Genomic DNA, 5345 nt, shown 5'->3' with positions numbered 1-5345 from the left:
GGGTGCCGAAAATCAGGGGTGGGGGGCCTTGAGAAAGGGATATGGAAGAGGAAGTGGGAGAGGAAGGCGTGTGTGTGTGTGTGTACGTGAACGTGAGGATTTAGCGCCCAGGGGAACGTTTCGTGTTTTGTTTTTTGAGTGTATGTAGTGTTGTGTACAGCGATGGGTGTAAGTGTGCAACTGCGTGTCTCTAAGCGTGCCTGCTGTGGCCGTGTAAGCGGGCATCTTAGTGAGGGAAAGTAAGCGACTGTGTTGGGGGCGCGTTTGTGGTTTGGGGGGGAGCGTGTTTGCAATGCTGAGGGAGCGAACGTGTGTGCCGTTCGTGTAGGAGTTTCCGTGAGAGTGGCAGTGGACGTGAGCCAAAGTGGGCGCGTACTTGGATGCTCTCGGGGGTGGGTCGGCTAGGGGAACTCCCGCGAGTGGGTGCACCCAACTGCGCCTCGTGAGTACCTTAGCTCTTCGCTCCCTCTGGCAGTGCCCAGTCCGGGACAGAGGGCCGGGACCTAGCCTAGCAGCTCCCACGTAACCCGCGCGGACAGCGCCCCGGGCGCTCCGCGCCGGGCCTAGGGGAATCCACGCGCCTCTGGACTGTGCTAGGTGCCGCGGATCAACTGTGCGCAACTACCCCCGCTCCCTGACAGCTGTAGGGGGACCGCCCTCTAGTATCCCCCAAAGTCCTGGTGGTGGTCCTCTTCCCGTCCCACCCACCAGTCCCCGGGCTGTAGGAACAATTACAAAGTCTCCTCCAGGGGAAGGCTTTGGAGATCCAGTTAGCAACTCCCTCGCCCCCAATTAGGGTACCTGACAGCTCCCGGGGCCACGAGTGCACTTCAGGCTGGGGCGTGCCAGCGTGGGGCAGGGGCTGTCGGGTGAGCAGAGTGATTTTGGCTTCCTTCCCAAGGTGGTCTCTACCTCGGCTCAGCATTTCTCTCCCTCTCCAAACTTACTGGGGCTGGGGCCTGCAGGGGGGCTGGGGGCTGCAGGGGGCGTCAGGGAGTAGCGGAGGGAGTAGGGTAAGGAAGGAGGTGAGAGGACTGGCGGCGTAGCGGGGAACGAGGAGCCTGGAGGAGAAAAGCTGGGAGAGCGCCGAGACCGAGGAGCGGGGAAGAAAGAGAGGAAGAAAAGGGAAAGGAAAGGCGAAGGAGAGAACGAGGAGAGGCGAAAAGGAAAAGGGAAAGCGAGCGCAAAGCGCGAGCCAAGCCGAGCGGAGCAGAGTCGAGCCGAGCGTCGGCGGCGGCGCGGCGCTCCGCTCCGCCCTGACTCCGCACCGGCTTTTGTGGGCGGCCGGCGGCGCGGGGCCCTTTGGAAATAGAATAGCCAATGTAATCTGACACTTCAACTTGCTCGGCTCCGGGCGAGTTGATTCACTTACTCACCCCCTAACGCCGAGTTCCTTTTCACTGTCTGTGGACATTAAAAAAGCGAGCGGCGGCGGCGGGCGCCGGGGAGAGCGGGCGGCCGGGCGGCAGGCGGGCGAGCAGCGATCGGGCGGCTGAGCGAGCGAGCAACGCCGGCGCAGCGCGGTGACCCCAGCCCCAGCCGGCGCGGAGCAGGAGCCGGAGCCGAGCGGATCTCGGCGCCCTCGCTGCGCTCCTCCCGGCCCGAGCCTGCCCTACCCGGCGGTGGCGGCGGCGCGTCCTCCAGCGGCGGCAGCGGCGCTCGCAGCGCCCGGTAAGTTTGGGGCCAAAGCCAGGCGCCCGCTGACCCCGGGGCTACCTCCCGCTCCCCGGGGACTCTCGGGGTGCAAGCGTGGGGTGTTGGGTGCTGGGGCTTTTCCCTTAAAGGGTCCCCCGGGGCGGGGCGACTGGCTGGCGGCGCGGGCTCCGCTCCGCTCCCCTTGGTGGCCGGGGGCGGAGGCCCAGCGGCCGGCAAGCTCCCGGCTGCGCGGAGCCGGCTTGGGCTGCGCGCGGGGGCTGGGTTTGTCAGGGTGTGCGGGGCGTTAAGTGTGGTCGTGCGCGCGCGGACCCGGTGCCCGCCTCCTGCCGGCGCGCTTCCAGCCCTCGCTCCCTGCACCCGGGGGCCGGGCAGTACCGGGTATCTGAGGAGGGAGGGAAGGACCGCCTTGGTCTCCTTCGCCTCCTCTGGGGAGATGCGAAGTTGTGCGCCCGTGTGTGTACAGGAACCGCTGGGGAAGGCGCCGGATTTCAGGGTGGCAAGGGGTGGTGGTGTTAAGTTGTGCGTCTGAATTTCCAGGGAAAACATACACTTTTGTAAATGGGAGGTGGGGGCGCGGTTAAGTTGTTTGTGTGGGAATTGCCCGGGGAAAGGCGGCGCGCGGTACAAACGAGGAACGCGGCGGGGTGTGTGTAGGGGTTTCTCCTAGGGCTTCGCAAGCCAAAGGGGCGCTCAGACCAGTGCCTGGACGGGGCTGCCCCGGCCAGGAGGGGAGCCCAGGGGGAAGATGTGCGTGTGTGTGTGTGCGCGCGCGTTGCAAATACGAAAGTAATTTCCCCGTGTTCTTTCTTCCTCTCCGTCTCCGGCGGCGGTGGCCCCGGGGGAGTGGGAGGCCAGCCGGGGCGGAGGTTGGGGGACCGGGGCTGGAGCCGGGGTCGTGGGGGAGGCGGGCTCTGGAAGCTTGCTTCACATTCCTGGCGTCTGGACTGGGGAAAAAACAGTGGGGAGCGCGGCCTCGGCGTCTAGGGCGCGGGCAGCGGGCGTGCGTCGCCCCCTTGCCGGGGACATCTGTCCAGGAAGCCGGCCGGGCGGGGAGAGGGCGCGGTGCTGAGGGCAGGCTCCCCGCCCTGGAGCGGTGGGGGCACGGGCGAGGGGCGGCCGCCTTCCCGGCCATTGTGCGCCAGCAGATTTTCACGGGAGACTGCCCCGGAGCCGCCGGAGAAGGCCGGGAGCCGGCCTCAGCCCCTGGTTTAAAAGACACTCCAGGAATGTAAACAACTCGGGCGGGAGGGCGGGCGGACGGGAGCGCGCCAGGGCAGCCGTCCTGGGGCCCCCATCCCTCCCCGGGGGACAGCCCGTCGGCACTGCCGCCCTGCCCTACCCCTCTACCTGCAGCAAACTTTTTCCTCCTCTGCCTTCCCTTCCCACCTCGTCCCTCCAGCAGGTCACAGAGTGAGGGTCGCTCCCGGGTGGGCCAAGGGTGCTTGGCACTCTTGCCTGACCGGGGAGGCCTGGCGGCTGGGTCCCTGCTTTGGTGCCCGGAGCCCCGGCTGCGCCTGCCGGGGAGCCGTCAGCTTCCTGGGCAGGCAGTGCCCGAGTAACTGGGGCTCTGAGCCTGCCCGCCTGCCTGCCTCCCTCCCTCCCTCCCGCTGCTCCTTCCCCCGCGCGCTCTCCCCCTTCTCCTCTCCCCTGACTGCTTTTCCAATGCCCTGACATGAGGGAGGAAGATTTAACTTGGCAGCCCAAACAAATGTTCTCTCAGAGGTCCTCCAAGAAGCTGGCGGCTGGGCTGGCGGGGTGAGGGCATGGCTCGGCCAGCCTTTCCCTCCTCTGTGCTCTGCCACGGACATTTGGAGACCTCTGGGTGGACAGCCCAGGGCATGGGAGAGTAGGGCCCAGCCCCAGAGATTTAAAAGGACAGTGGGCGGCCGCCTGTGGAAGCCCCTGGCTCCGTGCCGGGTGCAGAGCCGCTCCGAGCTGCCTCCTGGTGCCAAGGGTTTTCTGAAGGATTTTCTTGAGCAACAGTTTGTCTCCCTGCTGCAACCTGGGAATCGGGCCTGGTAGACCAGAGGGTTAACCAGTGCCGACTCCTCCCCCCTGGTGGGTGTGAGGACAGGCTGGTTACAGAGGGCAGGGCAGGAGGCCAGAGGCTGTTCCCAGAGGTGCCTGGGTTTGCTTATTACTGTTTTTGAAGGTACAGATAAAGAGGCAGGCGCTGGGACTGGAGAGCCAGCCGGGCAGCTTGGCGCTGTTGAATTCCAGCCTGCCTTCGCTGGCGCTTGTATGGTCCAAGGAGTGTGAATCTGCTGTTGAGCTATCGGGGAAGTTGAGATGAGAGAGCAGGCTCTTAGCCTTCTCAGCCCCTGCTGCTTTGTGAGGGGGTCCAGAGTAGGGGAAATTCCTGGCCCCTCACTTGCTGGCTCCTGGCCCGGGTGCAGGGGCCGGGTGGGTTTGTGAATACCCCGAGCCTTGGGCTGACCTTTCCCTCTTCAAGTCGAGGATGTTGAAACACCAGCATCAAACAAAAGACACATTGAAAGCCCTATCTGCTACAGAGCACGTGTGACTTGGAGGCCCAGGGAATGCATTTGGAGGGAGATGGTGTTTTCTTCTGAGCTTTATGATTTCGGTTGGGTTTTGTTTTCTCCCAAAGGACAGAAGCGTCTCCTTGTCCCAAATCACGAGGTTATGAAACGCTGTTTTCACATATAAATCTCAAAAGTTTAGACTTCTGAGACTTGGTGGCAGTGACTGGGGGTGGGGGTGGGTGGGGGGAGGAGAAGGGAGCAGTAGGAGTGGACTCAAGAGGTGGATTTGGCATTTTGGGTAGGGCTCACTGAGAAGAGTTGGGAATAAGAAATTGCCAGACTTATGAATAAATAGCTTTGTCTATGCAGAAAAGGGTTGCTGGCTTCTTTGTGGGGACAAAATGTCCCTTTTCCCTCCTGAGGAAAGTGGGGAGGAGGGTTCTTGTTCCTCTCACAGCCAGGGGCAAAATGAAGAAAGGTCCAGAGACTGCGGGGTTTGGCGACAGAACCACAGTTTCTCCCTGGCGCGCGCGCACACACACTTCCCTAGCTACAATAACACAACCGTGTCTCCATCCCTGGCCCCCATAGATATGCCTCCAACATAGGACAGGTGTCCATGCTTGACTCATTCCAAAAAATTGCAGGGGCAAGGACCCAACTGAGAAGACCTGCAAACTTCACTTTTTTTCCTGTTTCTTCCTGATGGGGGGAGGGGTGAAGGGATTTAGGAAGGAAGGCACTCTGAAGCCTGCTGCATCCTGAGAGTTTCCTCAGGAGAGTACCTGCCTATAAAACCACTGACCCTGAGGGTCCAACGAGTGTCCATGACCCTGGCCTCAGGGTGAGGCATTGTTGTAAGAAATTCGGGCACCAACCAGTTAATTTCCAGAAGCTTCTGTGGGCATTTGGTCATGGGACCAGGAAGCAGGGCCTGCAGGGTCGTGGCTGGGTCCCCTACATTTTCATTCATAACTTTGCTCCCCAGGGCCCTGGCCCAGCCCCTGTCGCTGCTGCCTGGTCTTTATGAGTCTCCTTAGGTTTTGTGTGGACAACAAAGGCCAGGCTGCCACAATTACCCAGGACACCGCTGCAGCCTTGCCTGGTGACGGCTCTGACCTCTTAGCAGGACATAGTGCCCTCTGCCCATGCCCTATGGGGGAGTGCTCTTTGTCCTTAAGAGTCCCCCAGGATAGGGAGGCA

The 5345-nt window shown here is 62.4% G+C and overlaps 1 protein-coding gene across 8 annotated transcripts in view; it reads left to right on the top strand.

The window, feature by feature from the left end:
• The first annotated feature begins 1332 nt into the window (after positions 1-1332).
• ZMIZ1 (zinc finger MIZ-type containing 1) overlaps positions 1333-5345 on the top strand; it is a 241568-nt gene continuing 237555 nt past the window's right edge. For 6 of the 8 annotated variants that reach the window (XM_030940489.1, XM_030940487.1, XM_030940488.1 and 3 more), the window contains exon 1: positions 1335-1671. The gene's annotated coding sequence lies outside the window, so the exon portion shown is untranslated. Of the gene's footprint in view, positions 1672-5345 lie in introns of all 8 variants that reach the window. The other 2 variants (XM_030940491.1, XM_030940490.1) reach the window with 2 other exon arrangements.

This window comes from Rhinopithecus roxellana, chromosome 11 (genome assembly GCF_007565055.1).
Source record: "Rhinopithecus roxellana isolate Shanxi Qingling chromosome 11, ASM756505v1, whole genome shotgun sequence".
Classification (NCBI taxonomy): Eukaryota; Metazoa; Chordata; class Mammalia; order Primates; family Cercopithecidae; genus Rhinopithecus; species Rhinopithecus roxellana.
The sequence above is the reverse complement of the archived record's forward strand: the minus strand, read 5'-3'. Positions and strand labels throughout refer to the sequence as shown.